The 23639-nt window shown below is 47.9% G+C and overlaps 1 protein-coding gene across 1 annotated transcript in view; it reads left to right on the plus strand.

Moving 5' to 3' along the window:
- The window catches only part of Epas1 (endothelial PAS domain protein 1), a gene marked incomplete at its 5' end in the record, with an annotated part of 83595 nt that overhangs the window by 19654 nt on the left and 40302 nt on the right, over window positions 1–23639 (plus strand).

Raw genomic sequence — 23639 nt, forward strand, 5'->3', positions numbered from 1 at the left:
GCCTTTGGGACTTAAGTAACTGAAACTCTCTGAATGAGATTTAACTACAGCAAGCCTGCAGTGGGCTGGATCTTTTATAATCCTTCTTGATTTAGGGTGACGCAGAGGCATAGGTATCTCTCTTCCCAGAGAATAATCATTGTTGTCATCTGCCGCAGAAGTGTCCGTTTTCTTTCCTCTTTCTGGGGAGGAAATCACCTAGACATCTTGCTAAGCACTTGCTTAGGTCTCTGAACCATCCTGCTCTCTAATTTCTCCACCTGAAACAATATACAAAGCCCTCCTCTTCCCTTCCCCCTAGGTTCTTAAGTTGGCAGCTTGGGTTTTATCAAGAAAGGAAAAGACAGCTTCACTGAGGTTCTCTTCTGAGCCTGGCACTCTGCTAGCTGCATGTGGCAGATGAAAACAGGGCTCCTGTCCTTATAAGCACTGCAGGACTCATAATGTACTACGTGCTCTTCACACTAGTGTTCCAAGCTGGAGTATGGCTCAGGACCTCCTGTGGGCCCATGACAGCTCAGAGCACTGGGCCTCAGCTCCGCAGCTTCTGATTTAGGAGTTGCAGGGCAAGGCTGAGAATTTGGGTTTCTGACAAGTTCCCAGGTACGGCTGACGTTGCTGTCCCTGGGCCACATTTCGAGAACTACTGCTTTAGATCAACCCTGTGAAATAGGTGTTCTTCCTATGTATAGATGGGGAGCTGAGCTGTTGCGGGCAAACTGGCCTCAGGTCTTAAAGACTTCAGATGCTGATGTCTAGACTTGCACCTGGGAAGGAAGGCATGTAGGGCTCCGAAACACCTTGCTGCTTCCTTTATATCAGGGATGGCAGATGCACAGCAGTGGAACATCCCTGTTCTAGTCTACCCCAGGGCAGGCAATAGGAATCCCTGACAGCTCCAGCAGCCCAGAGGTGGCCTTAGAACCCTGCACACACTGCTATCCACAGCCACGCTGACCCATCAGTGGGGTCAAAGTTTGTTATCCCTGACCTACATAGCCTCTCTAAATGGAAAGATTACCAAGAAATCAATCTATTGACAACTGAAAAGGACCTCACCTGAGATCCAGTCTAGCTTGCTTAGCGTGAGTGGACTGGGAACTGTGTAACATGGCTTGCCCAAAGTGTGCTGGAACCTCATGAATCACACCTAGCGTCCTAACACAGCACCCAGGCAACACAGGGCTCTCACCCTGACAAGCTTTAAAATATAGATAAGGGGGCTGGGGATTTAGCTCAGCGGCAAAAGCGCCTGCCTGGCAAGCGCAAGGTCGTGAGTTCGGTTCCCGGTACCGGAGAAAAACCAAAAAAAAATAAATAAATAAAAATAAAATAAAATAAAATATAGATAAGGTTAATAAGGAGATTTTTAAAGAGCTGCCATATTTTTCTTAATTCATGTCTCTTACGGTGTGCTCTCAAAATTCTCATTATTTGGTATGAAGCTTGGTGATGGATATAAAACACTGCTCAATAAATACTTGCTAAGAAAGGTAAATATTCAATGTGCCAGGGGCAATTGTGTCCACACATAATGAAATCCTTTAACCAGTAGACAGGAGAAATCAACAAGATCATGTAGAGTGATAAAACTCTGCATCTGTCTAGCACTTTTGAGTCCCCAGGTCATCCACAGATTTATACCCTCTCTATGTTCTTTTTTCTGTCTTTCTGAGATAGGGTCTCGCTATGCAGTTCAGGCTGAACTTGAGCTCACTTTGTAGCCCAGGCTGGTCTTGAACTCCTGCCTCAGCCTCCCGAGTGCTATCCTCTCTGTGTTCTTAAGAAATAAATAATGATTAAAAACTGACCTAGCTCATCATGAGAATAATTTTTTTTCTCTAAAAGTTGTGAATTGCACTGGGTATGGCCAATGTTGTGTGCCTAGACGTTCGTTTATGTTTTCTAAAAGGGGTTTATTGAAGTCAAAACAGAGTTTTGCATGGATCACAAGTCTCCTTGTCTACGTGAGTGATCAAAGGAAAATGACTGAATTCAGTCTGATTCTCCTGCCTTCCGAGATGATCTACCTTTACCTTTCACGTGTTTCTGCCAGCCCACGTGATGTCTGGCCCACATTACCACCACCACCATTTAATCTAAGTCTGTTGTGTGACAGGACAGTCTCTGGTCTCCTTAGCTGTTTGTAAAAGCTTAAAAGCAAGGGCAAGGACAAACAATGTTTTTGTCTTGTTTCAAGCTCCCTGTAGCACTTAATGAGGCCTATGTATAGTAGATGCTCAATAAATATTCATGGTTGAAAAAATTCCTAAGTCTCACTTATGAGAATACAAAGCACAGGTAAGGAAAGATTACTTGCAGATCTCTTTGGCCAGAGCAGTCTCTGACCAAACCAGGGCACACACAGTTAGAGGGAACATTGATGCCTCACTTTGGCTGTGATACAGTCCTTGGTGGGTGGGACTGGAACATGCTGAGTCGAATGAGATGAGAAATGGTCATCCTTGGTCAGTTCCCAGAGGCCACAATAAGTTGCTTTATTTTGTTTGATGCTAAAGACCAAACTCTATGCATGCTGGGCAAGTGCTCTACCACTGAGCTTACATGCCCAGCCCTGAAGTACCTTTTAAAGCTGTGTATTAAAAGCAGTTACATAAGTGGGGGACTGGCTACACCTTCTAAAAGACTTAATGGGAGAGGCAGAATCTTCCATGTAGAGCTGTTTTGTTAAGTATCAAGGGTAGAGAAATGCAACATTGGTTAATATTTCTGCTCTGCACTGAAAACAGATTGGGTTAGAAGAGCCTCAGTCTTCCTTCTGTCTTGTGTGATTAGGGTACAGGCCTTTGCTATAGTTTTTGTACTGGGTAGTTCCCCAAGAATAGAGAGGCTCTTTAATATTTAGGTGTGTCTGGAGCTCTTTTAGGGTATGTGTGCAGTGTCTCTTTCAGGCAGCTGACCCTTCTAGATGGAGCAGGAGGATCACCTAAGGATGGCCCCAGAGGCACCCCTTTCCCCCCCTAAAAGCACAGAGAGGACAGTGAGCAGTGGCTCCGGATATTCAGGTCAGAGTCTTAGATGATGAAGATGGTGGAAACCATTACTGTATTGCATTAGAATATTAATGTCCTCTGGAATCACTGAAGAAGTTACTTCTGGGGAGAAGCTGTTTTTGCCCTGTCCATTGGACGTGGGAGGAGTAGCACAAAGCAGAATTCTGCTGATGTGGGAGTTTACCGAGAGACTGGGAGGGGCACGAAGGGCGTGCTTTCTTTGTGGTAAAAGCCCTAATAGCCCCATGTAAGAATGTCCTGTAGGTAGGTGAAGGATGACGTGACTCACGCTGGCAGTGACCTCCTCATAGTTCAGCTGAGAATGTAGGGAAATAAGATTGGACAAGGCTATTGGTACGGACCAGTCAGCCTTTCCCTTGCCCTGCAGGAGAATGCTGGCCGGGGTACTGGTGGTGTCGGGAGGTGCTGGAGCATGAGTTCCACAAGCATCTCTTCTGTTCCTGCCAGCCCACACAGAAAACTCCTTGGGGTATGTGCCCTCACTTCTGGTACACTTTGTAGTCATCCCTCAGTGGTACATGGATAAACATTTTGGTGCTAAAGTCAACATTCTAATACAAGGATGATTTTCAGAATTCGTGTGAGTGCGTTTTGTTCTCAAGCAGAAATTACAGAAGAAATAGGCAACTGCTGAATACAAGGTTAGTGAGAGCCTGTCCTCTTCACCCCTTTTAAATCCTGAAAAGAGAAAATAGCCGAGCTGTCGCGATTACTTCCTACAAAAACTGCGGTTAGGGGGTCCCAGTTATTCTTTATGAGGGGGCAGCCTGGCACAGGGTGAGAGGCAGTCAGCGTGAGATGGAACCAATTCTGAGCCTCGGGGACTGGAGCAGCTTCCCCAGGCATCAGTGGCCCACGGGGGCGTAGCCGGTTCCCTGTGCTGTACGAACCAGAGAAGCACTGACTTTTGTCATTGTTGCTGACTCTCCTACCAGCAGGGGAGTAAATTATACTCCTGGGAGAAGCTGGGTCAGGGACGAATCTGCTTTTGCCTTTAAACGCCCAGTCCCCACTGCCCAGTATCAAGAGAATCAGACTCTGTGGAGTAGCTCCGCTTAAATATGGGGGTCAGGATGAGCTGGGGGGGGGTGTGAATGGGTGCAGAAAGGAGTGGCTGGATAACCCGCCTGGGGGCTGAGCCTCCCATGTGACTTCACGGTTGTGCAAGAATTAGGCAACATTTGGCCAGGGTGGGGAGGCCTTGGCAAAGGCATTTGCACTCCTAATAGATCCTTATCTCCTCCATAGGGAAAAACAAGTATTGAAAGATCTGCGCAGCATCTGAGGAGGAGGAATTTGATTGCCTGACTGGCCTAGCATGCTTCCTTTGTGCTTTTTTAGAGTTGTACCCAGAACCCCAGAAGATTAGAGAAAAGACCTTTGTTCCTGCCCATAGGAGCTATAGTTGAGTGGGGGCAAGATAGGGTAAGAGAGACAGACATTCGGTCAAGGTGGGAGATGGTCTCTGCCATGGTGTGGAAATGGACAGGTTCTAGGATCTGGAAAGAAAGAGCTGGACAGAGTGGTGGTCAGCGTGCAGGCTCTGGAGGCAGCCTGCCTGGGCTCAAGTCCTGGATCTGCCTCTTTGCTGTGGACTTGTAGAAAAGTAACTTAAACACTTTGTACCTGTTTCTTCAACTGCAAAACAGGGGTCACTGTCTACCTACCTCAGAGAGGAATGGTTTAATCCTCCTAAAGGTTGGTCTCAGCTCCAAGACAAGAGCAGAAGGGCTATGTTCTCTTTGAGTTAGTTCCTTATGACCTCCAGGTCTCGGTTTCCTCATCTGCACAGTGAAGGGATTAGACTGCATAAGTGCTAACATTTTGTTTATTCCAAAATGCAACAATTCCATGGTGGAGTAAACATTAAATGCCTGCTGTGTGCCCCTGGAATGCACTGGGCATGGTGGCAAAGTGAAAAAGTAGAATCCCTGCCCTCAACGAGCCATAGTCTATGTGAGGAGAGGACATTAGTATTTGGGAGAGTGTTTGAGAATTAGAAAATATTAGAAGTTAAACACATAGTAGTATGAGTCATAAGGAAATAGGAATAGAGTTGAGAGTGGACCAGGGTATTCAGGAGATTTGACAGTAGCCATCCAACATTTAGAGCTGCAAAGGACTTTTGTCCACACTTGTTCACCAAATCCTAGAATTCTGAAGCTTAGTGTGTTGGCATTAATATTTCAGTTAAAGGTGACCTGTAGAAAAACATCAGTCATCTATTTAGGATTTAGGTGGGACAAAGTTTATAAATTCCTTCCTTAGACCTGTAGTACAAATTGAAACTATGGACACTCAAACTGGTTTCTCATGTATTCTTGAATAATAATTCCCTTAAACATAGTGTCTGATGCAAAGCAGGTGGGTATACACACACACACACACACACACACACACACACACACACACACACACGAGTGACGGGAAACCCAATGCAGGGCATTATTGATCTTTCATGGATCTGGACAGTCTGACATTCTCAGCCCCACCTCTAGGGGGCAGCACACAGAGGGGCCTTGTAGAGCCTTCTGGTCACCGCTGCCTCACACCTCCTGAGCTAGCCCTCTATTAAAAATGAGTTCTTCTGTTCCATAAGGTTTCCTCCTTCTTGGGGGGCTACAGGCACCTCCTTTCCAGGGGTGTCTGGATTTAGGTTTAGAAGAAACTTGACAACAACCTCAGATTTCTCCCCCATCTGACTGTTCCCTGGATCTTCATCACCCATGTGCATATTGGTTTACACAGATGCATCCATGTGTACATTCAATAGACTTCTAAGGGGCAAAAAGTGTAGACAATAGATAAGGTCACCCCAGTGAGGGCATTGGAAAGGGTGAGCTAGGAGCATGAGTGGGCCTTGAAGAATGAGTGGAGGGTACGCTGGCATCCACACTCCCCTTGCCCTTATTTACCATTGCCTCCTCCTGGCCTTCACTAGCCAGACTCGGGAGGTGATGGGTCCGATTAGACCTGGTGCGTTATTCCGGGGGAGGAATGAGATGGCCGTCACAGATGAGCTACATGAACTCCTTGGCCTCAGCCAGTCCCTGAGAATTCCCACTCATCACCCCAGCAGTCAGTGACGGCTGGGCCGCTTGATGGGACACTTTGTGGCGTCCTGGCTTTGAAGCATTCTGTTTCCCTTCTAGTACGGAGCCCAGAAATTCTGGTGAGACCTGTCATTACATTTTATTTACATAGCATCCCCTGTGATGGCACAAACACATATCATATTTGTCTTAAGGCCCCTCACCTTCACAGAGGCACCCTAGGAGCAGGCCGGGGAGAAGTCCCGGTGGCTCACAAAGGTGAACTTGGTGTTACAACCCTGCAGCAAAAATCTGAGCTGAAAACACTCAGAACACAAGTCTGCCTTCCAAGCACTTTCTACCCATTTTTTACCCTTACCTCATTCCCTTTTTGCTCCTCCTTTTTGTTAATAAAAAGGAATTTTTTTTCCAAAAAGGAAAGATGGAATCAAACTTTGCAACCTCCAAATGTATGAAATAAACATTACTGTGAATGAACCTCTGGGAAAGTGCTAACCTTTGAACTCGCCCAAGGATTATGGAGCAAAGAAAAAGTCTTAGGAACTTGATAGAGTGTTAGAACTTCCTGGGTTTTAAACGGAGGGTTATGTATTTCTTTTCCTTAATAAGGACAGTTCTAGAAATCCTTCTGGATGATTAGAACATGTCTGAAAGTGGAGATCTAGGATTAGTTACTGACCTTGGTTTAGGGACTGTCGTGTGGGTGCTAGGCAACCACAGAGTAGGAAGCCGGCTGTTTCTAGAATGTTTTTACCCCCCAGGGCTCAGTCCCTTCTCCAAGGGTCCCTGCAAGGCAGGAGAGGAACACATAGGCTATCTTAGTTTGAAATTAGGAGAGACTCCCCCCTGCAAAAAAAAAATGGTCAAGAGAAGCTGGCAGCTGAAAGTTATTAAGACAAGGTGTTCTCCCACTAAGACAAGCTTGGTTTATTCTAGGGACCTTGCCTGTTCACTGCCCTGTCCTCGTCTCTGTATGAAGTAGCAAAAAGCCACGTTCTGAGAGAGTCACCCCTGCCAGTCTGTGTAGCCCCTGCCTGCCTCTATGGAATATTACCCACTTCAATTTCCCCAGCTGCCTCCTCACAGCCAAGAAGTTCACCTATAGGAATGGAGATGAGTCATTCATAGGGTGATTTAACTGCAGCTAAGAATGTGTAACTGTAGCTGCAGAACACACGGTGATCCGGGTCCCAGAACGTTTAAATCCTGTGTTTGTTACAACATGTAGAAGCATCAGTAATATTTTGTTTCCCTTTTCTTGTAACTTTCTCTCTGAGTTTCCATCTTAATCCTCTTAATCATGGCAGAATCCAATAAACTCTGCCTCCGCGTCTCCTCCCTCTCCATGGCCCCAGCGTGATCAGCAAGGCCATTCCCGGAGAGCTCTGGATAAAAGGCTTTACAGAATCCAGAAATGTGGGTGACTGCTGCTGTGCTGATACCACTTGGGCCTAAGAAACGCTCATTTCTGCTTTCCTTAATTAGTTTTAAAATGTCAGCCTTTCTCTTCCCTCTATCTCTGCACACCAGGCTAGGCACACACGGATGCTTTGTGCACAAGGCCAGCCCTGAAACAATCCCACGCACACAGAGCCCACCTTTGCCCAGCACCTGCTGAGCGTAGCCTGTCTTGTAAAATAAGCCAGTCCTGCGAAGAGCAGTTTCCCCAATGGCTTGGAGGTTCGTCAGAGATTCCCTAGAACTGGCAACTGAGTTGTGCCCTCAGAAGTCTTGGCTCTGGCAGGGCAAGGTCTTTGCACTAAAACAGGCTCAGTGCCTGTGGAGATAATCTCCTCTTGTAATATCCACACAATCATCTCATTGTCAAAATACGAGGAATGCAGAAACAGAAGAAATGCCACAATAGGGTTGCCCGCAGTTCAGCTCACCAGGAAGGGCACCTTGGGACACCTCAGGAGCGAGGGTCCCAGTAATCCCCCCGGAGGTCAGCCCCACTGCAAAGGCCTGTGTCCCTACAACCTGACCCTCACCGGGCCTGAGTCTGCCCTGTTTTCTGGGGCTTCCTTACCACCCCTGGTCAAGTCTCCTACTTCTTAAAAATCCCCGCTGAGGAAGCCTCCACCAGCCACCTTGTCTCCCCACTTTGGGTTATGGCACCCTTTTTGCTTTGAGTTCTGCAGCAATAGCAGCAGTAGCTTCAATACTGTTGAGTGCTTGGTACTAGTTGAGCAGAGCTCTAACTATTTATTCCCCACAGAGCTCCCTAGGCAGGGACATGGAGAGTAACTCTGTTAGAGGACACTAATAACTTGCCCCAGGTCCCAGGGTGGGTATCTGAGCTCGCAGTCCCAGGCGGTCCATCTGCAGTGGCCTGGCCTGATCATTTGGCTCCCTCAAAACACTGTCAGCTCCTGGATAGCACTGAGCCATATTCTGTTTCCAGTATCTGGCACATAGTAGGCGCTCAGTAAAAGTTCAATAATGAGAGCTTGGGCTGCGGGTGTTGCTCAGTGGTGGAGTGCTTGCTTAGCATGGATAAGGTCCTGGGTTCCAAAAAGAGAAAGCCAAAGATCACTAATCATAAATAGGACATGGGATTTAAATTCCAAAGAGTTGCTGGCATGGCGGAATATGAGTGCTGTAAACCCAGCACTCAGGAGGCTGAGGCAGGAGGCTCACCATAAGTCTGAGGCCAGCCTGTACTACATAGTGAGACCCTGTCAAAACCAAACCAAACAAAACAAAACAAAAACACCGAAGAGCCATACTTTTTAAAAAAATGTTTCTAGACTGTTCTTACTCCCCAGGGATTCAGCCCCTTCTTTGATGGTTCCTGCCAGGCTAACATGTAGATGCTAAAATCTAAAGGAATATTTATTTGCTTCTCTTTTTAGCCAGGTAAGGGTCCTTTTCAAAATTTGGGTTGCTTCAGAACTTTTTTTTTTTTTTTTTTCCATAAAGAAAGAAACTTTCTTCTGGGCAGTGGAGAACTGTAGGGTTTGGCAAGCCGCCGTAGGCAAAGGGCAGTGCGACAGTCAGAATCTCAGGGGCCATTAGAAGTCACTCCAATGAAACCAAGGCTGACATTTTAAAAATAATTAAGGAAAACAGAAAAGAACATTTCTCATTTCGTTCCAGAGAAGTGAAACCTTCTCCTTCTATCCGGTGGCAGCAGGATTGGAGTTTCCCGGATGTAGCAGGGAGAACCTAAGCGAACTCCCGGGGCTGTAGAGCCCCCCACCCCCCAGTACTCAGGGTCATCTTCCAAATGGTTTACCAAACACAGTTCTGCCTCTGAGGCCTCAGGGACTTCTGGGTGGTTTCTTCCCCTGGCTTAAATTAAAGTCTTTCTCTGCTGCTGACTCACATGTGAATTACTGCTTTCCACACAGAATCAGCCGTGCCCCAGCCTGGATGGTGTACAACTGTTTGTCTGCCGAGCAGAGCTGAGCATGCAGGCAGTCAGCCACCGTGTAACCGGTGGTCCCCTGCTCAGCTGTCAGGGCAGTGGACATCAGGAGCCTGCGCCCAGACACCTGTCACTGCTCCCGAGACCCTGGGAGGAGGTATCAGGAGTCCCAGCCAGCCAGGGACAGGGTAAAGTGCCAAGCCTTTTCACCAGGGTCTCTTGACAAGTATGGCCAGCCCCCATCACCTGTCAGCATGAAAGAGCAGAACTGGTGTTTCACAGGAAAAAAAAAAAACACCCACTTGTTTTCTCTTTGACTGCTGGGCTGGCTAATGATGTAAAAATGACATTATCTCCGATAAAAGTGATTTGCAGAGATCACTGAGCCTCAGCAGCAGAGATTTGCCATTAGCAGGTGAGCCCGATAAGGGCAGCAGCTGGGCTCTGTCAGCCCCTCCTGGTGTGGGATGTGTGTTGGGTCTGCTGTGACTCGAGGCAGGGGATTTATACAAACTGGGCTAATGGAGGACATTTATTCCAAAGTGTGGGTTTTAGGTCCACTTGCTGATCTATCTGTCTTTCTTTCTTTCCAGTCTAACCTTTATTTATTTATTAGCTTTTACTAGTCCATGTTTGCAGTACCTAATGATTACATTCGTTGTAGGGGATCGGAGCATGTCCATAACACATTTCAATTCCCTTCTTTAGGATTATCATTTAGTTTTCAGTTTGTTTGGATTTTTATTCCTTAAGGTTCCATGTTTAGTGACTCGTTTGTGTGTTTGCTTCGTGGCCGGGGTAGCAGTGAGAGGGGGTTTGTCCTATTTTCTCATCTCCACGGCACATCATCAAAGCGGGGAGCCCTGGCCAGAACTCAACTGGAAGAAAGTCATCTGCATGTGTGATGCAAAGGCACTGGGTGATGAGTGGCATTGGGCAGTAGATGGTTCTGTGATACCCAGGAGGTGGGACCCCGGTAGAAGCCTCCTGTACCTCTTGGGATAGAGGGATGGGGCTGCCCCTGCTTTGGCTTGCTCACCTACGTCAGTGGGAACTGACTGGCAGCCGGCTCGCTGAACACACTCCATGTAGGCAGCAGGCCCAGCAGCCTCTTCTGCATGAAAGCACCCTTAGAATATGAGCATCTGTTCCCTAAGGACGGAGGAGAGGCGTGGGGTGCTAAGTAACCAGGTGATACATGCAGCCGCCATTACTCCTCATCATTAATCTGTTTTCCACTAGGAAGCATGGAAGCATTAAAGCTCGGTGGTGCTGCTCCTGTGTCTGAGGGAAGGCAATTGATCTAATCTTCACTGCAGCTGGCCAAACCATATCTGAGAAAGCTATATGACACACTGTTGTTGGGACAAGGGGCCGTGTTACATCAGCTTGCCAGTTTGCCCGTGTCCACAGAGGAGACCTTTAAGATAAGGAACGAGGTGCTGGCTCAGACCACTTCTCTCAGTGTTTGGGGCAGAGGTGCAGAGACCATTGTGAGCTCAGCAGAGTGGCCAGAAGAGGCCTATGTTGGCCTTCAAAGGAGAGGGTTTGGCAGGTTGGAAAAGAAACTGCATTGCAGGTAGAGCACAGAAACTAGGGACCCCGCTGGGTGGCAGAAGGAGGTGGGGGGCATGGGGTGGACCTGCACGCTGTGGCCTGGCTGGTGCAGGCGTGGAGCAAGGACTGGGGAGCTAAGTCTGAAAGGCAAGGTCGGGGGAGTGTGCTGAAGCTGGCAGCTCATGGGGGCGGTAAGGAGCCATTTCCGGTTTGAAGTGGGGAATGTCATGGTGGACACGGTTTGAGGGAAGGACCGGTGACCTAGTGAGCTGCTCTTCTCCCTGAGGTCTGATTGTAATTACATTCTTCTTGGCCAGTGGAGGAGGAGGTGAGGGGCAAGGTAGACGAGCTGGAAGAGAGGGGCTGCAACTGGTGGAGATGAAGAATGCCCCACGGAGCCGGAGGAGATGTGCACCTGAGTAAAGCTTGCTTTTCATGCCATGGGTAACACTGTGACTTGCTGCTCACCACTGCCTTGCTGAGGTCTCGGTAGACCGCGCTGGGCTCCAGTCTGTGGCCACCCAAGGGTTGCTGCCGTATTTACATTCTCTAACAAAGGGATTCAATTTCTCTGGCTTTGGTGCCAAGAAGAGTGGCCGAAGCGCAGTGGGCAGAGTGCAGGGAGAGGCTGGCTCCTGCTCCGCCCAGCTCACTAGCCAACCTCTCTGGGCTTAGCACCTCAGAGAAACTTAGTGGCACCTTCTCCCATCTTCCTGCTCTCCAGCTCTCTCCTGAGCACTAGCACCCGTCATCTCCCCTGTGTGTCTTTGTCCTTGTCTCCCCTTGCGTGCTCCTGACTGCCTCCCGATGTTCTGCTCCTCCTTCAAATCCCCCTTCTGGCAGAAGCCCCCGCCCTGTCTTCTCCAGCTCCCAGACTTGCCCCTCTCCACCTTCTGCGGCCTTGCCTGACTAGCAGGCCAGCCCTCCACCCCCCACCAGGACTTAACCTCTCACTTCTCTGAGAGCTCCCTGAGGGCAGGAATAGTTGTTCCGCACGTCATTCTATTGCTCAAGCATGAGGAGGGAATCATATTTGTTGAATGAGTGGAGTAGAAAAGCTGCTGCTGGAGGGAAAACACAATTCTATTCAGCAAATTGCTCAGTGTTATCATTCGATTTGAGGAAGACTTTTAGCATTTCCTGTGGCTTGTGATGACTTCTCTGCAATGGAATGGAGTCACCCTTCCTCAGTGCTCGCGGACGTCTTCTCATCAGAGGAGAGGGGAGGACTCCGGAGAAAGCGAGCGTTTGCACTGCACTGTGACCATGAATCAGATCGTACAACGCCCAGCATGTGACCATATAAATAGACTCTAACCGGGGTTCTTTATAAAGGACACCCAGGAGAGATTCTCTACCAGCAGATTCCTACTCCATTCCTTTATCCTTTTTCTTCATTGCTTTCTTTCTATTTTATTTTTTTAATTTGGCAGTGAGAAAGGGTTATGGGTTGAGGGTAGGAGGGCAAGAGTTCCTGTGCCTTTCTTTTCCCTCCTCCCTTACTGTTTTGAAATACTTAAAACACCAGGCACCGGCAGTTCCGGCATTGGGTTGGGATTAGGGGGGCAGATCCTAGGATATTTCAGCATGAACATGTGATTAAGCATCAGTCCAAAGACTGAAGAAATATGATTAAAAGACCAAAGAAACGTGAGTTTCTTTGAAATCAGAGTATCTGAAATAATGAAGAAAGAATTGCCCTTAAAAATCGTGTTCTGTACTGGAAGAGTTCTCCCTGACAACAGTCTCCTCCAGTTTGGGCTTTTTCCCCCACTTAGGCAGAAGGTCTGACGACACTGCCAGGGTAATTTCTGCCCCCTCCTTCCTGAATATACCCGGCGCTGGCCCCTGCAGCAGCCCGGCCCTGTTTTCTCATGACACAGGGATTATTTTTGGCACTCCACATATTTTCTCTAATGTTATTACCTCTCCCGACCCTTCTTGGTTGCCTTTTGAGGAGCAATCGGGTTTTGGCAACCCCGTGTAAATCAGAGGGTTAATTTTAGTTCAGTGTGGTGAAGTCCGTAGGGCGGCCGGGAGGGGGGTGGGTGCTCTTGCGCCTCCACAGCGGCCCAGCTCCACTCTAGAAGAAGAGATCCTCCCGTCCCTGCTCATAAAAAGCCTGCTTTCCCTGGCTCTGTGCTCACCATTCATCCCTGGGCGGCAGCAGGCTTGAGGATATGGCTCTCCAGAGGTGATGCTGGGGGCTGCACCTCAGGGCTGGCATCTTAATGACTTGACTTGGCGGGTGTTAGAAGAGCCCTATTCAGAGCGAGTTCACTCCCTGTGCAGTTGGCTCGCCCAGCCTCTGCCCATAGAGTTCTCTTGTTCGCGCTGCAGGAGGAAATGGAGATTTCCAAGTGGGAAGCAGCCTTCCCGATGCTTTAACTCTTCACTGAAGGGAAGAGGAGCCGCACAGAGTGACACAAAACCTAAGCTGGCCCAGCTGCAACCCCAGGAGTGAATGGGGCCCAGGGCTGGGGCTGGGGCTAGAGGCCAAGGCAGCTGGGATCACTTTTTCTGAACTCCCTGAGCTAGGAAGGAGAGTAAAGAGCCCACTTGAGTTGTCCTTGTGATCAATTAGCAGATATTTGCCGAGTTCGTCTGCCTAGGCCTAAGGTTCTGTAAAGGACACACAAAAGCAGTCTGCCCCATGCAGGCCATATAGCAGGAGGGCATTTGCACAGAAAAGCTGGCGAGGCAAGCCGCCTTTTAAAGGGGCAGTGAATAAGGTGGGCAGGATGTGGCATGGAGCAGGGCTCTGGGGGTGGGGGAAGCAGACTTCTTGGGGAATGCGGGGAGAGCAGAGCTGAGAGGTAGGTTTGTAAGAAATAGGAAGGGATGGGATGACAGAGGTGAGGAAGATGTGAAATAGGAAACACAGTAAAGCGGGGCCGAGTGAAGTCCTGTAGAGAAACGTAGCATGAGAATAGGAGTCTTCTGGCAGAAGAAAAGATGGAACTTGTTAGATTTTAGGTGCCTTTGGGTACAGCTGACACGAGGGTGGCACTGGCACTGCCATCCGGTGACATCTCCATCAAGATTTCATAGGTCTCTGGGTATCTTTTGTCTCAAAGTGTGAGATTCTGGACCAGCCAGCATCAGCATCCTCAAGCAGGCTGTGGAAATAGAGCCCGGGGCCCCGCCCCAGATCGCCTGAATCACCCCGCGCTGGGACAGGTCTCTGGTTGAGAAGTGCTGGTCTGTGTGATCCGCAGATGATTTGAGAAGCTTTAGTGCAGACCCCAAATTTTATTCAAAGTGTTATTAAATGCACATGTGCACACACACACACACACACACACACACACACACACACACCCCTTTGAGTGTCTCTGCACCAGTGAATCTTCCCAGGTGGAAACCTCTTATGCTAATTAAGATATGACTAGAATTCCTAGGAAATATCTGGATCTGTGAATGGCAGAACAGGGATCATTAAAGTAGCTGTCATCGATTGTCCCCAGTCTGTACACCTCTGCTTTAGAGAACACCAAAGCCATAGGCTGGGGTCCCTTCCCAGAAGAATGTGAGGTCCACTTGGAGTGACGGAAAGGGAGAACTGCGCTGGGCGGACCGCGCAGGGCGCCATCTCTGCAGTGAGCTGTGGAGAATCGGTGTGGGCTGCGGCTTTCTGAGGAACACAGGCTTGTGGGAGGCACTGTGAGAGGAGCGTGCCTTTGATGGATCCCCCCAGCTGCGTGGCAGAGAGCTTGCTCCATGCTGGGGAATCCATTTTGCATGTTGGCACTGCTTTCTTTATCCTACTGCTATGTAATTTCTCTGTCAACTTGCTTAGCTGAAAGTACTGCTGTAGACACAGGCTGGCTGCATGTGGGGTGGTGTGAGCCAAACCGCAGATTGTACTGCTGGACGCTGGAAGAAAGGAAGAAGGCTGCTAGTGAGCAGAAACCCCAAGGAAAACCCCTCAATCTGATCTGGTAACAGCTTGGATGTGGGAATCCCTCAGGCCAGGGAAGTGGCCCCAAAGAGAGAGCTTCCCGAGAGTAAACCGCTTACCTGTGGTGTCGTGTGCTCTGCTAGCCAAGCAAGCACTTGCATTTTCTCTTTTCTTTAAATTATTTAAGACAGACATCTCCAAGCAAAAGGAAACATTCCCTCCAGGGCCGATTTGCCCTTCGAAGAACTGATGTAGGACGAGGTGGTGGCCGGGTGGTCCCTCTTTCTTCTTCCCAGACCTGAAGGGTATGTTTCCAAAGGCTCATCAAATTCGGTGCCCTTAGAGGGCTTCACCCTCCTATTCCCAGCTCAGTGAAGCCTCTGATCCTGCAGGAGGGGTGGCCTGTTTATTGGCATTTCAGGGAAAGTTGCCCGGTTACAAAGGAAAGTGTGCCGTGCAGGGTCAAATGATACGGGTGTCAGTGCTGAGGCCTGGCTCCATCACTGGGCGAGTTCTGAGCATACACTGACATCTCTAGGGGCTGCTGCTTCCTGGTCATGAGGAGTGAGGCCATATTTACCTCACAGGATTAGACTAGAGCAGTAAGGTAAGAACTCTCTGTTAACCGGAAGGTATGACCTATGATTATTCACTAGTTGGGGCAGTAGCAGCAGCATCTCAGCTTGTTGAGGTTCATTGGTCCTTGAGCTGAAGTCTGCATGGGATTCAGGGGTCTGTGGGGGCCTCAGAGGCCATTGACAGCAATGGACAGCCAGGAAAATGCCGCTGCCTCTGCTTGCTTTCTCTCTCTCTCTCTAGCCATCATTGTCCTGGGTGTGGAGGGGTGCAGAAGATGGAAAGAACCTTGGTTTTATGTTGGAGGAGGAGATCCCACTGGCCAACAGGCTGACTGTCTTCTCAGGACTGGATCAGAGTCAGAAGCCGCCTGCAGCTTCAGCACAGCTGGTCCTGCCTTCTGATGGTCTAACCTTGATACAAGGAAAGAAAGAAGCCCGAGGAGCTGGTGCTTAGTGGGGCAAAGCAGGCTGCTCCCAGGCCCAAGAGACAGTGCACATTCTATATATTTTTTCCCTCTGGTGTCTGCCTCTACGGCCCCCTGTCCTGGTCTCTGTGGTCAGTACCAGTGGCTGAGGTTCTGAGGATGCTGACGGGGCCAAATCCAGCTACTCAACTTTCACAGGAGGCCATTGTGAAGTTGCTAGAGGGGGCCGACAGGGAGGTGGATGTCTGTCACTTTTAACTATAAAATTAGAAAGCAATATCTGATAGAAAGACAGTCATCATAATGTTGTTTATGACAGCTAAAAATGTAGAAACCACAACTGAGCAACAGAAAGAAAATAGTAAAATGGCTTGTGATCCATTCACACAATATGTTCCTGGTTGGTTATAGATATAAAAAAAAAAATTCTTACTAATGTGGCGTGATGTAAACTAAAAAGAGCTAAGTAAAAAATCCGTAAATCCAAAGAGATTACTTTTCTTTGTACCTTTCTGTATTTTCGAAGCTTCCTGTGCCGAATATGTGCTCTCCTCACTCCACCAAGGATTTTTTTGAAAAGGAAAAAGTCTGTTAGGGAAAACTAGGATCTAAGAGACATAATGAAGGTTTTTTTTTCCAATTACGCTGCATCTCTAGCATTGATTGGCAGTGGGCCCTTTGTTCACACGTCCTTGAGAAAGTCACATCTCAGGGCTTTTCTCTCATTCCCGCGTACTTCCGTGACCTCTTTAAGCTGCAGTTTCCCCCATCTCTCAAATGGGAATAATGGTAGCGGCTGCTTTGTGTGAGATTTATTTACAGACTTACTGCTTCACTTATAAAGTGCTTTATAAACTGCAGTGTGTGACACAAATGTGAGGCGGTATTACTATGTCAAATAAAGAGAGTTCTATAGTCTTAGACTGCGATAACAAGTCCCTGCCACCTGAGGACTTAGAAGTAGCAGAAATTTATTACTCCCATTTCTGGAGACTGGGCAGGCCAAGATCAAGGACCAGCGATTGACCTTCTGCAGCTGGTTCCTGCTTCACAGAATGGAACCTTCGTGTGTGACCACGTGGTGGAATGAAGGGTCTTGCCTGGGCCTTTTGTATGAGGACTCCACCTTCACGCTTTAATCATATTTCTAAGGCCCCACTTTAAAAATACCATCACATTGGGGGTGAGGGTTCCAACATGTGAATCTGAGAAGAGGGAGACAAACATTCAGACCACAGCACTCTATGAGGCTTGAGCTGGAGAATCTTAGTACAGGAATAGCTTTCTGTGGGTACTCTGTCCCTTCCCAGCTTTCCCAGGGGAGCTGGGGACTCCTGTGCTCAGAGGGTGTAAGGAGCTGGATATCTGGAGCCCCAGATGGGCCCTGTGGTAATTGGATCTGCTGCTCTCTTCTCTACGGTGCCTGGAGCAGAGGCGGCCAGCAGATAAGCATCTCCAGTCAGCCCCAAGCAGAATGGACCATTAGTGGGCCATGCTGGGGAAGCCCTGAAGTCACTGTCAGCTTTAAATGCAGTCCAGGCCCCCTGCCCGAGGGCCACTGACCCCAGAGTGGGTCAGGCAGCTGGGGCTCAGCCCAGAGGAGGGGGGATGGGAGGCTGGGGTGTGAGATACTTTCCAGGACTTTCCCTTCAGGGAAGGGGCAGGTGGCAGTGTCCACCCTGACTTTCGCTACTCCAGCCTTTATGTTTTTCTTCTTTGTCCCTCTTTTAGGACATTTCATGTACTAGTCTATGTTATTAGTCTTCTCTTTGAGGACAGAGACCATGCCCCTCATAGAAGGTGTGTGTATTTAAGTGTATTGGTGTCCGTATTTCATTTGTCTTGGTCTGCCCGATCTGCCCAGTTCCTCCTCAGTTTGCCAATGTAATGTCTTCTGTTTTGACTGTCTATGGCCTTTTCCTCCTCTGTATGATAGGTGCCCCTACTAATCACAACTGCCTTTGGACAAACTTCAGGATGTTCCCAAAAAGTTGACCCCCAAAACACTGCCTCCATTTGAAACATTTTTGCCACCCTTTCAAATTTCCCCCAGAGCCGAGACTGATCTTTTGAATGCCATCATTTGTGGTAAAATCTTATCATTTGGAGACACATTTTGTTTCCAACAACTACAGCCCATGTGGTGACAAAAGGATGGGTAAACTGGAGAAGAGTATCTGGGATTTGAGACGAATGTGTGCTATGAGGTGCTGTGGCTGATTTTTTATGTATGTGTGGTTCTGAAATTACTTCTGAAGGACCTCCCAAGATACTTAGAGGAGGTGACCACCTCACCAAATACAGCTGTAGCTTTTTCCCCAAGACACTATTGGAAAGGATAGCCATTTTTTACATGGACCCTAGTTCCAACTTCCATCTCGTTATTTTTAACTCCCTCTTTATAGCCATTGCATCTGACAAAGTGATGGTCCCACCAGCTCCCAGATAAAATACTTAGCTTATGACTTGGCTTATGACAGTGACATCAAATTTGCAGGACAGGCCAAATGTGGACACAGTGCACGGCAGAGGGAAAGAGATGATGAGGTGGTAGAAGTAGACCTGGGTCTCAGTCTCAGTCCTCCATAGATGTGTGACAACAGGCCCAGAAATCTTGGTTATAAGCCCTGTGGGCGATTCGGATGCAGGCTAAAATTGAAAGCCACTTGTCTTGATTACTTTTGTCTCATTGCTGATACAAAATACTTGACATCCAAAATTGAGGAAGGAAAGGTCTGTTTAGCTCACAGTTTGCGGAGGTTTCAGTCCATACTTTGCTGGCTCCAAGGCAAAGTGGCACATAGCAGAGGGCAACGGTTCATGTTGGCAAAAAACAACAAAAGCAACAAGAGGAAAAGGGGAGGAGCAGGAGAGAAGAAGCCTCTTTCCTTCCCTTATGTTATCCGCAGGCTACCCACCCTAGGGGGAGTGTAGAACTCATGCCCATAATCCCAGCATTGGACCATGAATCAATCATAAACTCTAGAAGCCTGCCCCACGACTGCATGAGGCTTTTTGGGGACATCTGAACACAAACCATAACATTCCGCTCCTGGCCCCCCAAAGGTTCATGTAAATCACTTTATGCAAAAGGCATTTTAGTCCATCTCTAAGAGTTGCCACAGTCCTAACAGTGTTAGCATTGCTGAAAAGTCCAAGTCCCAAGTCTCCTCTGAGATCTAAGGCCAACTCTTAGCTGTGAGCCCCTGTACAAAAGAAAAGTTAAACACTTTCAACATTCAGTGGCACAAGATAAATATTACCATTCCAAAAGGTACAAATGGGGATACAAAGGAATGCGACCAAAGTAAGTCCCAGATCCCACAGGGCAAACATTAAATCCTGTAGTTCCATGTGGAACATCTGAAGCAACCTGTAGTAAGTTGTGAGCTCTAAAGGGCTTATGTCGCTCTGCCCACACGGCACTTCCATTGGCTGTAGCTCCCAGAGTTTCTCTCTTAGGCCCACTCTGCTCCCTCTTGCTGCTTCCTTAGATGATCCATGTTCCTGGCTTTTCCAAACTTCTGGGCTCTCCCCTGCACATTTGCCTTCACATTGATAGCTTCACACACTGCCCTCACGAGGGCACACTGCCTGACCTCCCAGGCCTTCTGAAACCTAGGTGGAAGCCTTCTTAACCTCAGAACTCTTGCATTCTGCATGCACCTAAAACCAGTGCCCTGTGGATGATGCCAAGGTCCACTGCCAGCTGGAGCAGTAGCCAGGCTTTCTTCTCTCTTGGCTGTAGTAGTCAAGTGCCTGGATTGTTGAGCACTCCGAACCTGATTTTCTGAGGAACAAATTCTCTATACTGCTGCCATTCTGGAACATGGTGTGGCCACCACCATTCAGGAAGGTGGCACCCTGCGGCTTTCTCTTCAAAGCAAAGTCTCTCATTTTTGCAGTTTGAGGCTGCAAAGGGTGGAAACTTGCTGCTTCTTGTGATGCCCTCAGGCCATCTTTTATTCTCCTGTTTCTTCTCAGCAGTCAAGATCTCCTCAACTCTATCTCTGTAGTGCACAGCTTACCTGGAACTTCTTTTCTGGCCAAACTCAAGAGCTGTTTGCTCTTGATTCACAACATAAATCTGGCTAAAAGCCACCAACAACAGCTATGCTACCACCTCAACATTAGACTGCCTTGAAATTTCTTTTGCCAATTTAATTAGTCTGCCACCCTTAATCTCAGTCTCAGGCAATGTCTCTGGACATGAGCAAAATGCAGACAAACTTTTTGCCACACCATAACACACATCATCTGGAGTCGAACAACCAGTACAGTCCTTCTTCCCAGCAGAAATCTCCTGAGCCTGGTCATTACCAGCAGAATTTCCATCAGCCTTCTGGTCTTTTGAGTTTTAACCAGAATCTCATATACAGAAGAGCCTAAGGCATTCCAGCTCTACTTTTTTAGTCATCTCAGAACCTTTTCAACCTCTTCCCACAAGCCATTCCCGAAAGGCTCTTGAACCACCTGGTCAGGTGCAGTCACAGTAGTGGTCCTACTTCTCCAGTACCAAATTCTGTCTTGGTTACTTTTCTCGTTGCTGCGACAAAATACCCAACATCCAAAATTAAGGAAGGAAAGGGTTATTTAGCTCACAGTTTGCGGAGGTTTCAGTCCATACTTGGCTGGCTCCAAAGCAAAGTGGCACATGGCAGAGGGCAACAGTTCATGTTGGCAGAAAACAGCAAAAGCAACAAGAGCAAAAGGGGAGGAGCAGGAGAGAGCAAGCCTCTTTCCCACCCTTATATTGTATGCAGACTACCCACCCTAGGGTGGGTGTAGCACCCATAATCCCAGCATTGGACCATGGATCAATCAATCATAAACTCCAGAAGCCTGCGCCATGACTGCATGAGGCTTTGGGGAGACGTCCAGACCTCTACCATAACACCACTGCTCTGCAAGAAAGGGAAACAACAATACCATCGGTTAAGTGAGGTCCAAATGGAGTTATTTAGGAAATGTACCATGTCCCAGTGCTCCAGAAAGGTCAGTTTTCTTTGCCTCCTATGCCTCTGAGGAAAAAAAGTAACATTGCTGTTTGGATCTCCAAAGATATTTGTCTCCAGATTCCACCAAACTAAACCTCAAATCACCAGCCAACCACCACCGCCAACAACAAAAACCTCCTGATGTGAAATGGTGGCTCTCGGCACTGGCTGCACATGTAAACCGTGCAGGGAGCTCTAAAACTACCACCGCCAGGTTACATCCCAGGCATAACAAATCAGCATCTCTGGCAGTAGGACTGGTACATCAGGTTTGTTTGTTTTGTTTTGTTCTTGAGGCTGGGTCTTGCTGCACTATGGAAGCTGACCTCAAATTCACTATCCTCCTGCCTCATCCTTCCAAATATTATACTGGGATTGCAGGTGGGCACCATCATGCCCAGCCCAGGCCTCAGTTTTTTTAACACTCTTCTGGTGATTCCAGGAAGCAGTCAAAACTGAGAACCATGGGCCTTGGTTCCGCTCTAACCTGTGAGACGAACGGATGTGTGTGGGAGACAGTGACTCTTGCTGATCTCTGGGACCTGAAGCCAGTGTTTCTCCCACCAGGGAACCTGTGTGCAGCAGCTTCACAACCTGGTTAAAGAGATGCTAGATCCTCCCATTTGCATTTGCCCTTTGTTTCCTCCGCTCACAGCTCCCTGTGAGTTGGCACACGCTTAGGATCTTCCCACCACCCAATAGATTGCTGTAAGCTGACTAAATTAGCTTCAGACCTCTCCCTGGCCTGCTGAGTCCATTCTACTTACCAGCCATTTAATCTTTTCTAGGGTACTAGGCTTATCATTTTTGAAGCCCTGATAACCACAGACTTGCACGTGAGTTCTCGTCAGTCTAAAGGCCAGGAGTCTACAGCTAATTATCAACCAGCCTCCTTAGGGCAGCAGGTGATGGATGTGTGGGGGTCCCTCCAGGCTACATTCACCTGAAACCAAGACCATCTTGACCAAGAGTGAATCTCTGTCAATTAGCAACTTAAGCAGGGATCCACAAGCCATGCTTGGAATAGTAGCCCAGAATAATAGCCCAGAAGTCACATGAGCAATGAAGTTTGTCCTGGTTGGGTTGTAGCATAAACAGTTAACCTTTCATAGCCCCAGAGTCCACATCCTTTGATTCAACCAGCCATTAATCAGAAATACTTGGAAAAAAATTGTGTTGGTACTGTATGAATATAGTTATTTTTTCTTGTTATTCCCTCAATAATACAGTATAACAACTATTTACGTAGCATGCACATTGTACTCAGCATTATAAATAATCTAGAGATGATTAAAGTATGTAGGAGGATTGTGCAATTCCTATGTAAATACTACGCTGTTTTACATAAAGGATTTGAGTATCTGCAGATTATGGTATCTAAGGCAGAGGTGGAAGTCGTAGAACCAATCCTTTGCCCACATTGAGGGGCGGCTGTACCTGCTGATGTTTTGGGACAGTTAGTTTTATCTTTTGACTGGCTGCCTACTCTTGAAGTGGTTGCTTCCTCCAGTCAGGATCCAGTGTTTCAAAACTATGGAGTTTCTGACTTGAGAAGAGTAAGTATAAATGTGTGCATATTAAAAGGCCAAAAAATAAAAATTAGAAAACTGCATGTCCAGTTAGAGTGTGGTCAGAGCTGGGTGAAGTAGTGTAGCGGGGTTGCTTCTCGGGAGCCCTGAGGCGTCACGGCTAATGAGATCCACTGTACACCAGCCCTGCAGCGGCAGGACCAGCTCCTACAGCACAGATCCCCTTCCCCGCCACACAGCCCCTTCGATGTGGACGTTGGTTCCTAATCCTGCTCCTAAGGTGCTAGGTCTCATAGATGGTTGATCATTAAACACAGAGCAGCTGTACTGCAAGGAGTCTTTGTCCTGGACTTTTTCAAATCTTAGCCCACCTCTTCTTCCCATGGACGAACCTCAGATCTGCGGCAAAGCACTGTATGTAACACAGCGCTGGGCCCGTCCCACTTGTCCCATAACTAGTTTCCTTGCTGCCAACAAAAAGACCTTTGACTCTGGACCCTGAAGAACTAGGTTTGAGACATCTTTTGGCAAATTATTAAATCTCTCTAAATCTCTTGAGGACATAATCACTGTCTCTTAGAGTTGTGAGAATCAAATGAGATAACACACGTTAAAAAAAAGTCCTTACCAAACCCCTAAACTATTATAAGGACATTATTTATCTTTTTAGGTCTGCTGAAATCCTGCCTCCCTGAGTAGCTTTCCCTGTCCTTGTGTGAGGCACCGGCCTGTTTATTAACCCCCTATTGTGTTTACTGACGGTGGTTTTTCCCCCCACCTGTGGTTAATGGAGACATTTAAATTTGGTGGCTCTCCAACTAGACTGCATCGTCCAGGAGAATAAGAACTGTGGCCCTCACTCACAGTCCAGCAACCGCAGAGTCCAGTAGAAACTCAGTAAACACTTCCAGGTTTACCCTGCGCCAGGACACAGTAAACACGCCCGCATTTAGAATGTGGGCTCCACAGGGCACCGTGGGGAGCAGGACGGCCGTGGGGAGGATGGGGGAGACGAGAACTATTTGGAGGAGGAAATGTCTGAGTCTTTTCTGATGATGAATTTTATGATAAAGTACCTTTTTAAGAGGTTTTTTTTTTTTTTTTTTTTTTTTTTTTTTTTTTTTGGTTTTTCTCCGGTACCGGGAACCGAACTCACGACCTTGATTTCAGTTAATGATAGGACTCATCTAGGAA

This window comes from Chinchilla lanigera, unplaced genomic scaffold, assembly GCF_000276665.1.
Source record: "Chinchilla lanigera isolate Chin_1 unplaced genomic scaffold, ChiLan1.0 scaffold00040, whole genome shotgun sequence".
NCBI lineage: Eukaryota > Metazoa > Chordata > Mammalia > Rodentia > Chinchillidae > Chinchilla > Chinchilla lanigera.